General features: G+C 34.8%; 1 pseudogene; it reads left to right on the top strand.

Moving 5' to 3' along the window:
- The first annotated feature begins 4,670 nt into the window (after positions 1–4,670).
- Positions 4,671–5,417, top strand: LOC149213008 (serine/threonine-protein phosphatase 5 pseudogene; annotated as a pseudogene).
- Positions 5,418–22,557: the final 17,140 nt, after the last annotated feature.

Below are 22,557 nucleotides of genomic sequence, written 5' to 3'. Positions count from 1 at the left end.
TTTTCCAAATTGTTAAACTTGAAGTGATCCTTCTCAGCCTTGATTATGTTGCGTGTTGATGTCACATGATCAAGCTTTTAATATTCCTGGACATTTTTTGTAGCTCCTTCTCGTCCATCAACTAATATCTTAACACCTTCAAAATCAACTTCTTCAGAAGTAACCACAAGTTCTCCAACTAAGAAACTTGTGACCTTAAATGGCTAAGATATATTAACATGATTGTGCTAAAAAAGAACCTCTATAGATGGAAGTGAAACATAAAATAGTGTATTCTCACTCTTGTAGTGATGCAGGAGCATCTAGACTTGGGCCATAAATGTGACGGAGTGGTCACATGTTGTGGCTAATGCAAGACTTGAGGGAGACTTAGTTGTTAACTTTGTGTTAATTTCAATAAGGGCATGTAGTTAAACGTGATCTAGTTTGTTTGAATGAAGATAAAGATTGAATTATAACTGTATAACTAATTCCTTCATGTGTGGAAAGAAGTAGTTAGGTGTGACTTATGTATGACTTCTTTTTGGGAAAGGAAAGGGAGGGGGTAGGTAGTAGGGGGAGGGATATATCAAGCGAGGGAAGGTCTGACAAAGTGAGAGGGCCAGGGCAGAGCACGCCCATCCTTGTATGGTCAGGCCATGGAGTTGACGGTAATATGCTAATAAAGATTCTGCATATGAAAACTGTAATAGTTCTTTGATTTTTGTGACTCGATCTCCCCATGGTTAATTGGACAAGTGTGTAGTTGTAACCGAGTTGCAAATAATGAAAGCATGTTTTTGTGAATTTATACGGAATTGCTTCATTGTGAATTTTTGTCCGGGTATGTGTAATCATCTTGTGTGAAGGACCCAATCACCTGTGTCAGCCAATATATATATTGCAGGTTCAGGGCTTCCATGACAAGAATATAAAATCTGGCAACCCAGAAGAGCGAAACACTACGATGGAGAGTCTCTACTTAAGAATAGGGCACATCAGCCCCAGGAAGAAGGGGAAGTTGGAGCAATCTGGAAGGCTGCGGAAATCGTGCTCAGAATACGCTTGGGCTAGGGACGTAGAGGTTTGTGCGAAAAAATTGGTAGTAGATGTTTAACAGGGGCTGAGCAACGAAAATGTTGAGGAACGAAGGAAAATATGGGATTGGGATGAGCTGGAAAAACATTTGGGGTCGTCGGTTTGGAAACTCATCATTGATCAATTTAATGACACTCTGATAAGAATTTTACTCATGGTTGTTGTTGTTTCGTTTGTTCTTGCATGGATTGATGGTGATAACGAGCTGCTGGTTAGTTTCTTGATTTTGATTACCAATGCTACCATTGGCATCTCGCAAGATAGCAATGTGGAGGACGCCCTAGAGGCGTTGAAGGAAATGCAGTCGAAATAGGCCAAGGTGAGAAGGGAGAGGCATTCCATTATGAATTTGCCTGCAAGAGAATCAATTGCTGAGCGTTGAAACACTAAACACTAAAGAGGAAGCCGTCGAGCCATTTTAGGATTCGACGAGCCAAGAGTCGAGGCTGAGGCCATGGGAGAGAAAGAAGTCCCTAACAAATTGTATCTCATCCAATTGACTGTGAAGAAAGCCTACCTCACCAGTCGTTTGGCGAACTTGTGCTTGGATATTTTGCATGCTTCGTATATGTTTAGGATTAGTTGTTTTTGTGAAGTGAAAGCTGGAGCAGGGTGCCATAATCTTGAATGCCTGTAGCAGTATAATTGAGGAGGCCGAATTGTCATAGGGCCTGTAGCAGTTTACTCAGAGAAGGTCCGAATTGGTATGAAGGTCGTGCAGCTTTAGGCCTGCATCATTTTTGGTATCAGAGCGGGAAAAGATTTCCTGCGGAAAGGAGTTTTTGCATGCTGAGAGTGTGAGTAGCCAAGGTGACAGAGTTGGTCATCAAGGAGACTGGCAGGATAAAAAGACTAAACAAGCATGTTTCGTGTGCAAGGGTTCCAAGGTTGCACAGGAATAAGGCAGGTCTTGGAAGAAGACAGACACTGGCAGTAGTAAAGAGGTAAGATAGCAAAGGAAAAGTTGCAGAGGGCGAATGACCAAAAAAAAGGTCAAAGATAACTGAATGAAGGAGAGCGGAGAGAGTTGAGAATTTTATTCTCAAGGGAGGTTTTAAATCCAAACACATAACAGAATAGAGAGGAGAAGAGTTTTACTCTCAAAGAAAGAATTTGCGGAAAGCAAATAACTTGAGACAGTGCATGCAAAATGCAGATGGACATGATCCTGCAGGGATCATAATATATATATATATATATATATATATATGTATATGTGTGTATATGTGTGATGATATATTTATTTTCACTGAGTTGATATAAATGTGATTGTAGGTTTTCATATCATAAAGGAGAGTAAGAAATCAGGAAAAGGAAAAGCAGAGCAAAGAAAGCACTCTGAGGTGTTCCCAAGGGAGAATGAGAGAGGACGACTGAAGTGTTCTCAAGGGAGAGTGAGAGCTTGCAGAAGCCTAGGAGGAGTAAAGATGGTGCTCAAGAGGAGGTTCCAGATGGAGAACCATGCTTACCAAAAGACTGAGCGTGGAGAGCTTAGTGAGGTAAGATTGCAGTGAGGAGGACTTGCTATTGCGGAGGCTTGCTGCAGTAGAGAGAGGAGCTCAAGAAGAGAGGATGAAGACAAAGATGATGGAAGATCATTGCAGAGGTTCTGAAGAAAGCCACTATGGAGGAAAGAATGCCAAGACAAATGGCATGAAGAGGATGAGTCAAGAGGAGCTTGACAAGCAACTTGCTGACATGAAAGCAAGATTGGAGATATTGACAGAGCTGCTACAAGAACTAGAAGACCAGAAAAGAGGATGGACCTTTCCATTAAAAGGAAATAAGGTGATTTGGCACTCATTACATATGAGGCGGAAGCAAAATGAGATTGTCTTATGGACAAGGAAACTCAAATTCTTTGAGTCAAGGATAAGAATGGGAGATGCCGCAGGAAAATTTGTTTAGGGGAAAATGCTTGAAGAAGCAGGAGAAGCAGATGAAACAGATGAAGTTATCTGCAAGCCAGAGGAAGGAATATCTCTGGATGATGATGAGGAAGTGGTGAGATCATATGAGGGTCTCAAAATTTCGGAAGAGAACTTGCATCAACATACTGAAATGTTAACAGGAAGACTAGAACAAAGCTCATGGTGATATAGTGAACTGTTGACAGGAAGACTAGAAGGAAATTCATAGAAACAGGTTGAATTAGTGACAGAAGGTAAAACTGATGGAATCATCAAAGCACAACATTATGGGAAAGATGCAAATAAAGTAATTTGCGTGCCACATAAACTACCAACATTTCATACACCGTTGCCAGAAATCTTGGCTACAATGTTACCGCTCGAAGGTAGTTTAGGTATGTAATAAGGCTAGATGAGCATCAAGGAAGAGTGTTCTATCAGTAGGAAAAAATCCGTTAATTCAAGATGGAACATCAAAAAAATATTCTGAAGAGGATGCGCAACTTTCAAGGAGTAGCCGAGAGAGACAGAAAAGGTCAAAGAGGGTTTAAATGATGTGGAAGTATCAGTTCGACAGGGAGGGGAAGACAAATCATCATTTAATATTCTATTTATTGGCCAACGGAAAAACTGACGAAAAATCCATCAAATGTAGTGATCAACCCTGTTATGTTCCTGTGGTTTGGGATGCGTATCAAGCTGGTCCCCTTGAAAAAATTAGCAGGCGAGAACATGAAATCAATTGAAGGAAGGGTTAAGTTGCCGACATCTTGTCTTCACGGTGATAGAGGTAATCTTATGGAATTAAAAGAAACTTGAAATTTTGAAAATTTACCTTTGGGAAACAACAATCACCCTATCCACTCAGGACCTTCTGATTCCAATGAGCTGGTTAATGTATCAATAACAAGGTTTCCCATAGTTGGTAGAGACGTTTCTTGGCAGGAAGCATGTGGTCCTAGCTACTGTTCCTCTCCGCCCAATGGCTCCTCAACATTACTTTCAAGCGCTTCGGCAACACCCACGTGGAATGTAGTTGACAGTCCTGGGAGCAAAAACTGCATAGAAGACGAGAGCTCCAAAATATTAGTGAAAGTAACATATAAAGGTGAAAAAGGACAACCGTTGAAGATTGTCCAAGAAATTCATGAATAAAAGACCATGATTTCTAAAATCATAGTAGAATATCATCACGTTGTCAAGATGATAGGCATGGTTGAGTCAAGCATGGGAGATGTTGAGTTGATCAACCTGGAAAACGTACCTCAAGGAAGATGACTTGATGTAGAAATTCACCTAGCAAGAGGTGAAGAAAAGGAAGAAGAGCTGACAATGACAAAAAGTCAACAACAGGATCAAGGAGAAAAAGAAAGAAATTCTCATCAAGAAGCTAATGTATGGGAGAAGGAGCTAGAGCTACTCGAGAAATGGCTAAAAGCACCAGTACCTGATGAAGACTGCAAGAGGTTTGCAGTAAAAGAAGCAGAAGCAGGGGAGGAAGTTCACAACTGTGAACCAGGGCAAGGAAGCCTTATTAGAATAGATGATGCAGGGGAAAAACTTGAAAACTCTTTGGAGTTAAATCAACACACTGAAGTGTTGATGAAAGAAGAAGGTCCAGAACAACCAATTGGAATACTGTTGAAAGGAGACACACAGTCTGAATGTGTGAAATAGAGGAAAATGCAGCTGGAAAATAGCAACCAGCTAAAGCAGGAAGGGAGAATTAATGAAGAAGACCAGCAAGAAGATCGACTGGAAACAGAGATTGAGAACATAAAGAAACTGATGTTGAAGCAAACCATAAGGCAAAGGCTGGTAGCATCAGGAAAGGCGATCAGTCAAGTACTAAAATATTTTCAGCAAGTTAAAAGAATTTGTCCAAATGGTCCTGATGCCACTAAGGAGCTTGAAGATACCAAAACAACGGTAAAAAAAATTAGATTTATTGTGGCCATCTCTGTGAATGATATTGTGAATCATTCTATTGTTGAACCCATTTATTTTCATTCAATAAACGTGGAGCGACAACATAGAATAGAAGGAGAAAATGTAACATTGGAATTTATAAAGAAAGTGATGGATGACTTCAAGAATCAGGAAAATATACGCGAAAGGTGTCCATCTCAAATATTATTGCAAGTAAAGGATTTGCTGGAGGCGATGCCATTGCTGGTTGACATCGATATTCCAAATGGAAAGCAATTCACAGTTTTTGATGACATCCATGGTCAATATTATGACCTTTTTAACATCTTTGAGGTTAGTAGGCTTCCTTCGGAGGGCAATCCTTATCTTTTTAATGGTAATTTTGTTGATCAAGGATCATTTGCAGACGAAGTCATACTTGTGTTATTCGTATTCAAGTGTATGTGTCCAACTAAACTCTGTCTTATAACAGGAAATCATGAAAGCATGAGTATAAACTAGATTTATAGTTATGAGGGCGAAGTCCAGTCCAAGTACAGTGAAAGCATGGTTGAGCTTATCACTGAAATGTTTTGCTACTTGCTTTTGCCTCATATCCTTAATGACAAGATTTTTGTTGTTCGTGGTAGTCTTTTTAGCGTTGATGGTATAAGACTAGATGATATCAAAGAAATTGTTCGATTCCGAGAGCCACCTGAAGAGGGTCTAATGTGTGAAATACTTTGGAGTGGTCCACGGCCCCTTAAAGGGTGTGGACCCAGAAAACGAGATGTTGGTTTGTCTTTTGGAGAAGATGTGACCAAAAGGTCTTTCCAAGAAAACAATCTTAAGCTGGTCGTCAGGTCTCATGAAGTTAAAGGGGAAGATTATGAAATTGAACACGACAGAAAAATTATTACGATGTTTTCAGGTCAAAAATATTGTGACCAAAGAAGGAAGATGAAGCAGGAAGCATCTGACGTGCAGCCTAAACGAAGGAGCATAGCATATGGACAACTCCAGGAAAAAGTCTGGGATCCAGGAGGAATTTTTTTCCTTTTTCTTGAAATCACATGATCAGGAGATCATGAATGTTTTCAAGCATGAGAGTTTGATGCAGGAGCATCTAGACTTGGACCAGCAATGCAACGAAGTGGTCACATGTTGTGGCTAATGCAAGACTTGAGGAAGACTTAGTTTTTAACTTTGTGTTAATTTCAATAAGGGCAAGTAGTTAAAAGTGGTCTAGTTTGTTTGAATGAAGATAAAGATTGAATTATAACTGTATAAATAATTCCTTCATGTGTGGAAAGAAGTAGTTAGGTATGACTTATATATAACTTCTTTTTGGGAAAAGAAAGGGAGGGGGGAGGCAGCAGGGGAGAGATAGATCGAGCGAGGGAAGGTCTGACAAAGTGAGAGGGCCAGGGCAGAGCAGACCCATCCTTGTATGGTCAGGCCGTGGAGGTGTCGGTAATAATATGGTAAAGGATTCTGCATATGAAAACTGTAATAGTTGTTTGATTTTTTTTTTTATGACTCGATCTCCCCATGGTTAATTGGACAAGTGTGTAGTTGTAACCGAGTTGCAATTAATGAAAACATGTTTTTGTGAATTTATACGGAATTTCTTCATTGTGAATTTTTGTGTATGTATGTGTAATTATCTTTTGTGAAGGACCCAATCCCTTGCGTTAGTCAAATATATATATTGCAGGTTCAGGGCTTCCATGACCAAAATAGAAATTCTGGCAACCCAAAAGGGCAGAACACTACACTGGAGAGTCTCTACTGAGGAATAGGTCACATCAGCCGCAGGAAGAAGCGGAAGTTGGAGCAATCTGGAAGGCTGCAGAAATTGTGCTAAGAATACGCTTGGGCCAGAGACGTAGAGGATTTTGTGAAAGAATTGGAAATAGATGTCTAACAGGGGCTGAGCAACGAAGATGTTGAGGAACGAAGGAAAATATGGGATTGGGATGAGCTGGAAAAACATTTGGGGCTGTCGGTTTAGAAACTCATCATTGATCAATTTAATGAAACTCTAGCAAGAATTTTACTCGTGGCTGTTGTTGTTTCATTTCTTCTTGCATGGATTGATGGCGATGATGATCCACTAGTTAGTTTCTTGATTTTGATTGCCAATGCTACCATCGGCATCTGGCAAGATAGCGATGCAGAGGAAGCCCTAGATGCGTTGAAGGAAATGCAGTCGGAACAAGCCAAGGTGAGAAGGGAGAGGCATTCCATTATGAATTTTCCTGCAAGTGAATCAGTTGTTGAGCGTTGAAACACCGAACGCTGAAGAGGAAGCTGTCGAGCCATTTTAAGATTCGACGAGCCAAGAGTCGAGGCGGAGGCCGTGGCAGAGAAAGAAATCCCCAATAGATTGTATCTCATCCAATCGACTGTGAAGGAAGCCTTCCTCACCAGTCGTTTGGCGAACTTGTGCTTGGATATTTTGCACACTTCGTATATGTGTAGGGTTAGTTGTTTCTGGTGAAGAATAAGCTAGAGCAGGCTACCATAATCTTGAATGCCTATAGCTGTGTAATTAAGGAGGCTGAATTTTCATAGGGCCTGTAATAGTTTACTCAGAGAGGATCCGATTTGGTGTGAAGGTTATGTAGCTTTAGTCCTGCATCATGTAGAATGGCAACAACCTTTATTTTCCACATGGAATAAAATTAAAAGAAAATTTCTCATCTTCATCAGATATTGCATGACAAAGCACTCGAATTGGCCAAGGAGATTCTTTGAGGGCACTTCACCTCATGGACATCGTCTGAATAAAGGTATACATGAACACCTGAAATAGGGTTACCCTCAGAAACAACTCAGCCATCGATATCATAACTTGGGATAGAAAAGATGTCACCTACTACTAGATTTGAAAAGGCCAACTCGATCTCTAGAGAGCCTCTTTATACAATTGCTAAGAGAACATGACAATCACGCATTTGAAAGAGAATATTATAAAAAAGATACTCTATAAACCTCGATCATTGTATGTACCTCGTGTAGCTCCATTCTAGCTAGGATCGACATTTGGTATGACCTTGTATCTTCTTTCTATGTTTAACAATTAGCTCACATAGCCAGCTCTTTCCACTTCTTCACATTTGATTTCATAGAGGGATACTGCATCCTCTGGATGATCATCCTTAAAGAATCTCCAAACTTATTATGTGTATCAAATGAAGAAAAAAAAGAAAAATATCATGGACTTTCCTTTTTGAAAAAAAAATGTGGTGGGATTTGATATGACCTGATATTTGTATATTGCTCAAGGATTGATGAAATTTATGTATTCCTGATGGGAAGAAACTAACCTATATTTTCTTGGAGTAATATTTGTAAACGTGTAACTACCTTCGTGCCACTTAAACACATCACTAATGAAATCATTGTTGGTGGAAATGAGTTCAACCCTCACATTGGAAGGACCTCCATTTATGTTTGGACAACTTTCTACTCCAACAACCCCCATCACTCTCCTAGAAATCATGAACCCAGTAAAGTGAAAATTGATGTCTTCATGGCCATTACAACCATTGTGATCCATTGATACATATTCACACGTTTAAGACATATTCAAAAATTCAAGGAATATAAATATTTTGGATGTAATTTTTCCACTTGATAATTTTAACATCAAATCCGAAGTTCATCTTCAAGGAGCTCTTGAAACAATTTTTCAGAATTTTATCAAATCTGCACAAATATATTTAAAAAATTATCAATGTATGCTACTTGATTACCAATCAAAATGTTTAAAACAATACAACACCAACAAATTTGTATTTCAACTCCATTTCACATAATTCACTTTCCTTCATAGAATGCATATGGATCGTAGGTCCTTTCCAAGTTCTTCAATTGTTGTAACATATATTTTGTAGATGATCTTGATAACCCCATTATCTGCAATATGACTATCAGTTTGCAATGATTCATTTTATGTATCTTTTTTATAATTATGGTGAATCCATAATTATTAAGATTAAATAACAAATCTACTCCTTGAAAAAAAATTATATGAAAAGTAAAATTTACACGACTAAACTTTTAACTTTTCAAATTCCACCTATATTCATCAAAATTTTGATTAAAAAACACAGACTATCGTTACAACTTACATTGTTTGCTGAACTAACCATTGTGTCTAGGGTTTACCATAATTCTCCATAATATTAATGCAGCTCAATTGCTTCAACAATTTTATTGGGTTTCCTTTCTGATCAATGTATGGATTACATTTAAAATGTTCAAATATTATTTTTAAAAATTCTTGAATTGTTATGGGATTTACCACCAAAAAGGAAACCTACTAAACCTTTATGCCATGCTTTCCTGCGTGTTTGGCCATGGATGCTAAAGTTGCATTCGCAACCATGTCTGCTGATATCTGCAATTTGAGTTCAATCAAAATAAATTAACACATTTAAGAGAAAAAGGATAATGGTTTTTTGGTTTAAGTTTTGAAGACATAGATTGAATATCTGATCTCCCAAGAGAAATAAATAATGTGGAGAAGCTCCAGAAAAATCAAATCGATATGATTTAAATAATTAAAAATGTGAAATCTAAGTTTGAAACCATCCACTGTCATCTTTCAGATGTAAATGAAAAACGTAGTCTAATAATAATAATAAATAATATAGAAATATTCCAGAACATCTAAAATTAATTACGAAGTGGTTTTTCACACTTTGTTAAGAGGTACTCACCAGATCTAGCATGGCATTTGGATCGACCAAGAAGTAATATAGTTTACCTTTTCCATAGTGCATACCGAATGGATAAATCATTCTACAAGTTGAATATTTGATTTAGCTCAACAACAACGTGAGAGTAATCGAGCTTAAGATCCGAAGGTTTCCTCAACTTTGTCAAACATAGACTTTCGATGAAACCTCAGCATCCATTGATCCATTAGAAATCGTTCGAACTACCATATCTGCAACCAACAGTTGAAGCAACACCCAAATCTCCATTACAAGGAACTTCGAATCCAAAAACCTAGTAGTTTTTTTCCATGTTTTAGAAACTCATTGTATCTCTCTTTCTTGAGTTCCAAACTAGTTTTCGCTAGATCACTCTGATGGTTGAGATGTCGATTTTCAATGGAACTAAACACATATATCAGTTTTATCATGCCAAAGATTTTGATAGGTGTTACCCTAGTAGAAACAGTGCAAGATGTAAAACAATGCCTTTACATTGCCAATTATCAAGACAAGATGATCTATAACCCATACGATTTTGGGAAAAATCACCCAAAGCCCCAAATTTATAGCAGTTTAAATTATTAAATTATTAAGTTATTTGTAATTCAAAATTTAAATAAAATAATTACAAATCTCTCTATTCTTCAAAGAAATTTTTCATTCAAATAATATTATATTAACTTTAAATTAATTGAAATTTATTTTATTTTAATTGATATTTTTTTTTTGGCTATTTATATGTATTTTTCAAAGTTATTTTATTTGTAATTTGAAATAAAAAGAAAATAATTTTTGCCCCCATGGGGTAGATCTCACATAAAAAGGTAAACATGTAAACTTAAATGTAAATGTAAACATAAACGTTAATATTTAACATTTAACATTGTTAATCTAATGTCAGCCCTCTTTGAAAGTCAATCTAATTGTTATTATGTATGAACACAACATAAATTTAAAATATAAAGATGTTACAAATAGTTAAAAAAAGAGCTATGGTAAATAAATAAAATATAAATAAACTAGAAGCATGGTAAATAAATAAGACCTTTTTTATATTTTTAATCCAAAGGTATGGTAAATAAATTTTTTTTGATAAACTAAATGTATGGTAAATAAATAAAACCTCTTTTTATCTTTACTCCATTAACCTCTTTATATTTATGAAAACTCAAAAAAGAGGTTTTATTTAGGTGGACATAATTATTAAAACCATGTGCCAATTACCATATTTATAAAAGAGGCATGATAAATAAATAAATATAAAAGAGGTATAAAGATGTATGGTAAATAAATAATATAAAAGAGGTATAAAGATGTATGGAATATAAATACAAACATATAAAATAGGATTATAAATCACCATCTAATTATATACCAAGCCTATGCGCCAAATATCATTGTAAATAAAAGAAACATGATAAATAAATAAAAATATAAATAAAGAGGAGGTTTCATAAATAAATAAAACCTCTTTTTATATTTGCTCCATAAACCTCTTTACACTTACTAACACTCAAAAAATAGGTTTTATTTAGGTGAAGCCTATGGGAAAAATACCATGGGCCAAATAATTATTAATAACATGCCAAAAACTACCATTAACCATAACATTAATATTAAAAGATTATTATTAAATCTAATATTCATATTAATATTTCATAATATTGATATTATTAATATAATAACCTTGTTTTAATCCAATATTAAATTTGTTATATTATAATATATATTAATATATCATGATATATATTAACTCTATATATATGGAAGAGATGAAGAAAGACATAAAGCGGTAGAGATGGAGAGATATGGGAAGTGATAAGGGGGAGATGGAGATAAATTGAAGTAGAGGGGAGAGGAGGAATACAAATAGAGAGAGGTAGAGAAGGGTAAAAGAGGGAGAGGGTGACACAAATATGGAGGGGGAAGAGAGAGGAGAGTGAGAGGGAGATAGTGAGAGGATTGGAGGGTAAAGAGAGAGGGGGGGGGGGGGGGGGGGGGGAAGAGAGAAACGTAGGAGAGAAAGGGAAAGAGAGGAAGGAGGAGAGAGAGAGGAGGAGAGAGCGAGGGATAGAGATATTGATTTGGAGGGGGATAGAGGGAGGGAAGAAGAAAGACATAGACAGTGAGAAGTGTAGAGAGAGAGGGACTGATAAGGGAGAGATGGAGAGAAAGAGTGTAGATAAAGAGACAAAGAAGGAGAGATAGAGATAAGGGGGGATAGAAGGAGACAAAAGGAGAGAGGGAGGGATATATTAACATAGTTAGAGAGAGAGAGAGAGAGAGAGAGAGAGAGAGAGAGAGAGATCAGGGAAGTGATAGGATTGGAGGGAAAAGAGAGAGAGAAAGAGAGGGGGGGTAGAGAGAGATAGAGAGTGAGAGAGAGAAATAATTAGTGATAATACTTGAGAGAGAGAAGGAGAATGATGGGGTAAGAGAGAGGATTAGAGGAAAGAGAGAGAGAGAGATAGAGGGAGAGAGAGATGAGGAAGAGAGAGAGGGAGGTAGGAGAGAAGGAAGACAAAGGAAGTACGAGAGAGAATATTTGAGAGAGAGGATGAGAGATGGAGTTGGAGGGGGAGAGAAGGAGTGAAGAATAAATAAAAATATAGTGAGAAGTGGAGAGAAAGAGGGAGTATCAATGCATAGGTGGATAGAGTGTGTGTATGTTTGGGGTTGAGATAAGGACAAGGAAGCAGAGATGGAGAGAATGGGGGACAAAAGGAGAGAGGGATGGATATAGTAATAGAGTTGGAGTTGAAGAGAGAGAGAGAGAGAGAGAGAGAGAGAGAGAGAGAGAGAGAGAGAGAGAGAGAGAGAGAGAGAGAGAGAGAGAGAGAGAGAGAGGGATAGAGAGAGGATGTGAGAGAGTGGAGCATGGAAAGGGAGATGGTGTTGGAGGGGGAGAGAGAGAGAGGTAAGAATAAAGAAATATAGAGAGAATGGTGGAGAGAGAGAGAGGGAGAGAGGAAAGAAGTAGGAGAGAAATAGAAGCAGGGGAGGGAGAGAATGGTAAGAGAGAGAGAGAGAGATGAGAGAGAGAGGGGAGAGAGAGAGAGAGAGAGAGAGAGAGAGATTGAAGAAATAGAATTTATGTTTTGGGGGTGATATAGAGAGGCAACTGGAGATAGACATATATATGGAAAGTGAAGAGAGGAAAGAAGAGAGAGATGGAGAGAGGGATGAAGGGATAAATAGATTTATATATATGAAGTGAAATAGCATGCGTGTTTGGGGGGTTGATGAGATATAGTGGAAAATAAGGAGAGATGAAGGCATATAGATCTCTCTCTCTCTCTCTCTCTCTCTCTCTCTCTATTTATATATATATATATATATATTATATATCTATATATATATATATATATATATATATATATATATATATATATATATTATATATATTTATTTATATATATAATATATATATATAATTTATATGGAGGGAGAGAGAGGATGAATATTTCTTGCACTAGATACATTGATTTCAATGTAGATAGTGATTTCTAACAATTTGTTTATTGCACTAGATGCAATGATTTTAGTGTAGATGTTGATTTCTAATGATATTTGATTGCTTACACTAAATGCATTGATTTCAATGTAGATGTTCATTTCTAATGTTTTATTTCTTGCGCTAGATTCATTGATTTCAGTTTACATGGAAATTTCTAATCTTATTTGATTGTTTTCACTAAATGCATTGATTTCAATGTAGCTGGTGATTTCTAATCCTATTTGACTGCTTGCACTAGATGCATTGATTTCAGTGTAGATGTTTATTTATATCCCGTTTTCTTACATGCACTAGGTGCATTAATTTCAGTGTAGATGTTGGTTTATATCCAATTTTCTTATGTACCCAGATGAAATGATTTGACTGTAAATGCTGATTTATATCTTTGATTGCTTTCATTGATGCAGTGACTTTAGTGTAAATTTTGTTTTCTAATCTTATGATAAGGACAAGGAAGCAGAGATGGAGAGAATGGGGACAAAGGAGAGAGGGATGGATATAGTAATAGAGTTGGAGGTTGAAGAGTGAGAGAGAGAGAGAGAGAGAGAGAGAGAGAGAGAGAGAGAGAGAGATGAGAGAGAGAGACGGAAGGAAGAGAGAGGATGTGAGAGAGTGGAGCAAGGGAGGGAAAGGGAGATGCGTTGGAGGGGGAGAGAGAGAGAGGTAAGAATAAAGAAATATAGAGAGAATGATGGAGAGAAAGAGAGAGGGAGAGAGGAAAGAAGCAGGGAGAGAAATAGAAGCAGGGGAGGGAGAGAATGGTAAGAGAGAGAGAGAGAGAGAGAGAGAGAGGAGAGAGAGAGAGAGAGATGAGAGAGAGAGAGATTGAAGAAATAGAATTTATGTTTTGGAGGTGATATAGAGAGGCAACTGGAGATAGACATATATATGGAAAGTGAAGAGAGGAAAGAAGAGAGAGATGGAGAGAGGGATGAAGGGATAAATAGATTTATATATATGAAGTGAAATAGCATGCGTGTTTGGGGGGTTGAGATATAGTGGAAAATAAGGAGAGATGAAGGCATATAGATCTCTCTCTCTCTCTCTCTCTCTCTCTCTCTCTCTCTCTCTCTATATATATATATATATATATATATATATATATATAGGGGGGAGAGAGGGATGAATATTTCTTGCACTAGATACATTGATTTCAATGTAGATAGTGATTTCTAATCCAATTTGATTTATTGCACTAGATGCAATGATTTTAGTGTAGATGTTGATTTCTAATGATATTTGATTGCTTACACTAAATGCATTGATTTCAATGTAGATTTTCATTTCTAATAATGTTTTATTTCTTGCACTAGATTCATTGATTTCAGTTTACATGGAAATTTCTAATCTTATTTGATTGTTTGCACTAAATGCATTGATTTCAATGTAGCTGGTGATTTCTAATCCTATTTGACTGCTTGCACTAGATGCACTGATTTCAGTGTAGATGTTTATTTATAATCCCGTTTTCTTACATGCACTAGGTGCATTAATTTCAGTGTAGATGTTGGTTTATAATCCAATTTTCTTATGTACCCTAGATGAAATGATTTGAGTGTAAATGCTGATTTCTAATCTCATTTGATTGCTTTCATTAGATGCAGTGACTTTAGTGTAAATTTTGTTTTCTAATCTTATTTAATTGCTTGCAGTAGATTCATTAATTTTAGTGTAAATGTTGATTTATGCTTTGATGTAATTGCATGTATGATGGTACATTAATTTTAAAGTGATTTGATTAACATTGTGCATTGATTTCAGTGTAAGAATGAAAAATTATTGACAATGTACATTGATTTTTGTGTTATAGTAATTCAACCTATTAATATTAGAGAGATGGAGAGACAAGGAATGATGTTTACTATAATTTATTGAGCTATATATTTCAATGGTTTATGGTTTAACCTGTCCTTTGTATATAATCGATATGAAAATATGAAAATCAATATGAAAAGATGACAAGAGTAACAAGGGTGGCAATAAGAATAATAAAGAAAATAGTTTTATATTAACCACAATGAAGGCTATTTGTAATTCACTATATTCTGATTATTCACAGTTTGTATCATTCAACACTATTACATTGCCCCTTTACATTCAAAATTTATATTTCATCATTTTTCATCATTAAAATTATTATTATCACAAAAAACAGAGGCAACTAAGAAAATTTAAATTTAAAATATACATGTTAATCTGACACATATTAGCATACTTAAAATGATTATATTAATATTATATGAATTCACGTATTATTGATAAAATTAATCATATGTTTGTTAGATTTTCTTTGGCTGCACATGACTGAAACCAACCTAGATCCATCTTAACTCTAGATCTACCAAGTGCTGAGAGGGATCCAATCTCTCGAGGAACAAACCTTTCTTCAAGTTTTGCACTCAAAAAATAGGTTTGCACCTCGAGATATGTGATGCCTCTTATCGCTTGATAAATCCAGAGTTAAGATGGAACTAGGGTGGATTTATTTTAAAATTGAGGAAATTACAAATATTTTTGAAAGTAACTTTTCATTAAAATACTAATTCTTTACTTTCAATTACATAAATTGATATAAAACTAGCTTGGATCTATCTTAATTTTAGATCTTAATTTTGGATTTACCAAGAGTAGAGGGGATCAAATATCTTTTCACTTTAAAAAGGTTTGTATATGAAGAGATTTTATGCCTTTGATACTTGGTAAATTAGGAGTAAGATGATTGAAATATAAACTATAATTATAATTATTAATTTTATATTTCACTTTACTTATTTTTATTTTTATAATTTACCCCAACTTTATTTTGCTTAACATTTTTCACATTAAAGTTTATTTCATGGAGTTTCCTCAAATTATATGTTAAAATTGGTTTTGAAATAGAATAAATTGCCTATATTTTTAAATATTAAAATTTAATTTTATTTCTCCCCGTGATTTATATTAGGTGATGATAGAATGGGCTGTTAAGGCATTTCTTATGATGTTATTTTTTTGAACTTCGATTAGCTCAGTGTGCACGTGTGAGGCAATGCGGGCACGCTTGGAGGTGATTGTGGTAGTTGATAGAATCAATCCTTAAGTACAAACTTGCTATAGTTGTCTATTATCTCATATACAAAAAAATAACAATAGTACTAATAATCTTATTTTCTTAATTTTATTGAATTGATTATTTATCAAAATTAGATTTTATTAAAAGCACATGATTTTATTGGAAGTAGTTTAGGTGATGGAAATAAAGGAAAATAATTTTCTCGTAAGCATTTTCTAAATTGTATTTCTACTCAAACACTCTCATAGAAAACAAAAGTCTTGACCCCATCCATCAAGAAAGCCACCCAATGTCATGTTGGTGGCCTTCTCTCACTCTTTAGACTACAAGAAGGATATCCTTATCTAAGGGTGAATCCTTAAATATCAAGCTAAGCTAGGTCATTGAGTAATGAAAGGAAGTTCCCTAATGAAGACTGGTGATTTGGCACTACTCACTCTCAAAGTAAAAGGTCATGGATATGTGTGTGAATAGTCAAACAAACCATGAATTATTAAAAAAATTGAATGATTTTAATTACACAACTATGCTTATTCATGCAACAAAATTACACTTGGAAAATGAAAGATAAAGCTCACTCAATTAACCATATAGCATGAGATTCTAGTGAAGCATATACATTATGGCACAATAAAAAGTGAGAATGACTCATAAATTATCTATACAAGTAAGGCATTAAATCATTCATTCATCGTATTCATGGGAATCAGAGATTGAGAGTTCGTTATCATCATCAAGAGACCATTCCGCAATTAAGATATCATACACCAAAAATATTAACTATGTTTGGGACAACAAAGAGTTATCTATTTGCGATGATAAATAAAGGAAATATTCAAACTTGTCATTGTTACTAAGGACAATGAAGATGACAAAATTGAATGTGGATTACTTACATGTTTGTAACATTCAAATTTCATCCATTTATCATCAATTTATCGCCATTTATATTTGGGTAGTTTGTAGCCATATAATTGCGACCCAAACGATGTGTTTGTAACATTCCAAAGTGTTTAATTACAACTAATGAACCATGAGCAATACCATTAGCATGTGAGCACAATAAAGACTATGTACTTATAACAAATTACCATTAAGACTAGAGATCAATGGGAGTTTGAAAGCACCCCTAAACAATAAGAAATTTCATATGTCAACATCAAATATTTAAGAATTATGTGCATTATCTAAATTGTGTGCAAGGTGCACCAATTGTAGCACCATTTGGCTTCGATCCCTATCTCGTTATGTGTGTTAGGATGTGGCATTTAAAATTATAAAGTGATCATACATCTACAAAAAGGCATGCAAGTAAACCATCAAGACAATCTTAAAAATAATGAATTGTTAGCCTTATGAACCAAGTCATTGCACATTCCCTGTTGTAGATCCGATCCAAAAATATAAGAGAATACAAATAAACCCATAAATAATATGAAATGATTCTTTATTGATCAAAACCCTTAAGGTAGGGAAACACCATACATTCACTCCTTAAGGAAGGAGAACACTCCACAAGCCATATGCCTGTTCATACAATAATCCTTGACTATATCTCTATGTGGAGTCTCTAGCCTCTATATAGGCCTTATACATACAATACCATGGGTCATTACCATGGTTCCCTCATACCATCAACTAATACCATGGGCCCATTACATTATTATTAACTACTTGTGGTCCCTTAGATGACATGGGTTAACCACTTTATTTATTACTATGACCCATCCCATTATTACATTATTACCTTGGGTACCTCCCTTGGTACCCCATATTATCCCCCCTAGGTATATAACATTCCCATGCATTGATTTGTATGAGGGTGTGGCTAAAATGTCAAATTTGCTCAAAAAAATATAAGAAATAAATGTATCAAGAACAAAATTTGACCATGATGCAAATTTGTAAACCCTTTTCATAATTATTTATAAATATATTATATATCAAGGTGTTTCATGCATTCATGTACTCATGTGAATATTAAGAGTGTTTACTATTCCATAGATATGTTTCCTAGATCTGTCAAATCCAACACGAACAAGTAAAAATATGATATTATGTCCTTACAAGTAAAGAGCTAATAAATTTTATTTTGTCACTTATTATCTAGTTATATATTTTAGTCCTAGACTAAATTAGTCATTTAGGTTAGTCACTTTTAGTTGAGTCCCTTAATATCTAGTCATATATTTTATCCCTAGATTAAATTAGTCATTTAAGTTAGTCATTTTTAGTTCGATCACTTAAAATTGCTCAAATTTAGTAGTAATTCACTTGAAATAATTGTGGTGACTAACTGTTTTAGTAATGTCATCACTAATGTCTCATGTTGTACTAGTGATTTATTTTAGAATGCTTATCATGAAAGAATTATCAAATCCCATCTATCAATGATGTTTTATCTTTATTTTATTTTGTCAAGTATCTCATTTCTAGGTGCCCCATTCCCAAGGACATATACCTCATCTATTTATTTATTAACAAATAACCATTTACATAACTAACTCCATATCATTATTTGGCTTTTCTTCCATTCTCTCGAACCCAACATAGTCTACCGAGAATATTTTTTCCTCAACGGAGGGATATTACAACATATTTCACAGACTAAATTCAAATTCCCACCAGAAGGATGTAAAGCAAGGTGGTATGCCTCAAGAAAACAAATCCAAAATAAAGATCCATTTAACTACGTAAGCTTAGAGATATCCTTAGAAAGCGTTAATGAATATATTATTTAGATGGAACAAAGTCAGAATAACTAGATCAATATTAGATTTATTTATCCAATACTTTGGGTTCCAACAATGATATATAAGAAGTGGTAAACCCAAAAAAAAAGAGTTTGAATGATGGAATGAAATTATGGAAAAGATAGGGTATCTTCATCCTCGTGAAGGAGGACATAGTGATTATTGTATCAACAATATTCATGAAAACCCACCTTCATCCTTAGATTCTGATTGACCATTGTGTTCTTGTTGAGATTCACTCCCCGACTACTGTTTCCATTTTCCCACTTACTGTTGCTGACACGCTATCTCACCATTTGATAACACTCATTTCCACAAGTGCGGAAACCCGTAGTCTAAAACCACATAATATTTGATGTTGTAATATATATTATTCTCCAATAATATATCATCATTAGTATTGAGTAGTTATCGAAAACTAGTAAAATTGCCCTTTACATGTTTTGTTACAATTTTGTTGCATTTCCACTACAATTTTGATTACATTTATGTTTCTTCTATTACATTTATTTATCAAATTCATGATTATACACCAACGTATGAAATCATAATGAAAGTATGGAACAAAACAAACAAGTGAAATATATCTTCCATATTATACAAAATAATCAATGTATTGGAACACTGGGTGTAAATGCATGGAGTTATTTATTGACCTTAACTGACAATTCAAAAAAATTTCTTAAATCAACAAACATATCCTCACCACCTATCAAATGTACATGAACATACTCAACAAAAAATAATACATGTAATACACTAGTAGATATTAAAATCAAATTCAAAACAAATATATCACAAAAATCCTAGAAAACCATGCATTGTTGGAGCGAGGGCAACATCACTTGTTGAGTTGTTGAAAATCAAATGGTTCATCTTCATTTATAATGATACTCACGTAAATTTCCAATCATGAATTTTATTTTCTTGTTTTTCTTCTCTTTTTGGGGCTCATAAAACTTTTCTTCGCCTACAAGGATGACTCAAAGCAGTCAACCCACACGTGAATTCATAATCCATAATATGAAGATTGTTGGAAACATCTAACAATTTTTTAACCAAAGCAATCAATTTTTCAGTCTTCGTCAAAGTAGTAGGAGGATTGTTTCAACAAGTTCTATGTATCCAAATAATTCCTCTTTTGCCAACTCAATTCCTTCAAAATTGTGACTATCCATGGAAAATGTTTTGCATCTTCACCAACATTTCATATTGCCTCTATATTTATCCGTGGTGGTTCATTGTAAGAATTAGTTGTTCTTTAATGATTTTGTAATTGGTTTGAAGTCGTTTAAAGGGAAGACAACTAACTCAACTTTATGGCATGCTTGCAAATGTTGCCACAAATAGACCATGGACAATTGAAATTTAAGAAATTTATGCAATGACAAGGGACAAGATATTTCTTATTAGGTTTAGAATGACTCCTCACCCAAAAAAAATGAGAAATTTGCTGATGAGGGCTAGAATCACTATTTCAATTTCTTTTTTATTTTTCCATTGATGATTCAAATTGTTTATATTTCTATAATTATTCAAAAATTCTTCCTTTTTAAGAATTTCCTGAAAGCGATAACAGGGTTCAATATTTGTGAGAATAACATATATCAACCAATCCATCATATGAGCACATTTACTTCTTCTATCAAATAGAAAGATTATCTTTAGGTAATAGTGATATGTCTCCACAACATTGTTTGTCTCCTTATTATGCATGGGGAAAATACTAACAACCTTTTACCCACATCCCTAATTGTATAAAAGTTGGGTTAATGAAGATATTCCATCCACATGAAAAGAAAAAAGATAAATGTAAGAAATATTTTTTCAACTTACAAATATTATCACCAAGAAACCAATTCTTCTCGAAATATTCTATAAAATTCTCCTCGTTAGAAAATTTGTTGAAGAAATGATTAATCACATTGCTCACCTCAACAATGAAATGATAATTCATAATTAAACCTGAATTACTAAACATATATTTTTCTATTTCTATACTACTCGCCAATCAGTTCACATTTTTTGTCATGCTCGACATATGTGCCAAACACACTAGATAACATTGCGCCTTGTAATTCTCCTACCACATTCAGTTCATTCAAGCATGTTATTTTGTAATAGATACAAGTTGTACTATAAAATAATAAAATTCAAGTTACCTTAAAACACCAATTTCAGCCATTGCATCATCAACAGTGAAGAAATTAACTTTACAACTACAATCAACCTGGTTACACCTATACATGAGATGCTCCAACCATAGTGAAATCCCTTTTGATGTATTATGTGATGCCATCACCCAAGAAATTTCCACCCCACTTTGTTTCCCATCAAGCATCACAATTGTGTATAACTAATACTATCACATTAAAAAAACATATGAAGCCAACTTTAGCTCATTAATCATTATTAATCATTACAAATAAAATTATCATACTAGATCAATAATTCTTAATACATTCACACCATATTTATTTGTGTTGAATGTTGAAGCCATGGATATTAGACTATTATTTGATAGCTTCACCATGGTCTCTAACATCCACTTTGTTATGAAACCAGCTCACAAAAAGATAGAAAAGATAGATCAATTCCTTAGAATTCAGCCTCTTCGAGGGGGCAACCTCCTTTACATTACACAAATGAACAATTCTTGGTTGATACAAATGACAAGGCCTCCTTTGTATATATAGGAGTCTAAGGGCAGAGCTGACATAACAACAATAATGTAAGGGAACAATAATAACAATAATGGGCTTCTATGGGGCATAATAATAACAATATGGGGACTACATGGGCACACCAATATAATAAGGGGATTGTCCTAGTAACAATAAGGGGCCAGACTAGTAGTATAAGGGCCTAACATGCCCCTCCCCTTCAAAAAGTGTTGTCTTGAACACTTTAGTATTTCTTGATGCTTCTTGTATAAAATTATTTTCCTCCCATGTGGAATCTTCAGCAGGTAAGTTCTTCCACTTGATGACATACTCTAAAATTGATCGATTTCATACTGTGAGGTTCATGTTTCTATGACTGCTCCAGGTTCCAATACGATTTTTCCTTCCTCTTCAAGTTCTAACAATATTTTTTGAATTGGGATATTCTGCAACTTTTGAATGAGTGGCCACGCTTCTTTGTCCTTCCATTCATCCTTTATTTATCCAATCTGGTTGGATAATAGAAATAGCATAAAACAATGCTTCCACATCCTCATCCTTTCTTGAGAATGCATTTGCAATAAAGATTTTCTTCACTTTTTTGTAGATGATGTCAAAGGCATAACCCAACATATTTGCGACCCATTTTTATATCCTTCTAAAGATAATATTTGTTCTAAAAAGTATTTAAGACTATCATGATCCATTTTTACCTTGAAGTGTCTTCCCACTGGGTAAGCTTACGTTCTCTTAAGTGCATGTAGTATTGCCAGCATTTCCTTCTCCTATATAGCTTGCTTGAGATGTAGCCATCAAAATACCCAATCACCTACATCAAAACTTTTTTCACTATGATGTTGATCTACCTTTTGTTTCATTCGACTCTACACAAAAGTGGCATTATCCTTTAAAAGTTGGAGAACTTGTTGTTGTTGCTCGATGTGATC

The sequence above is a fragment of the Pinus tabuliformis genome, chromosome 1_1 (assembly GCF_031772625.1).
Source record: "Pinus tabuliformis cultivar Carrire ecotype Pingquan chromosome 1_1, CPIR1, whole genome shotgun sequence".
NCBI classification, from domain to species: domain Eukaryota; kingdom Viridiplantae; phylum Streptophyta; class Pinopsida; order Pinales; family Pinaceae; genus Pinus; species Pinus tabuliformis.
This window is presented reverse-complemented; position numbering and strand designations above follow the sequence as displayed.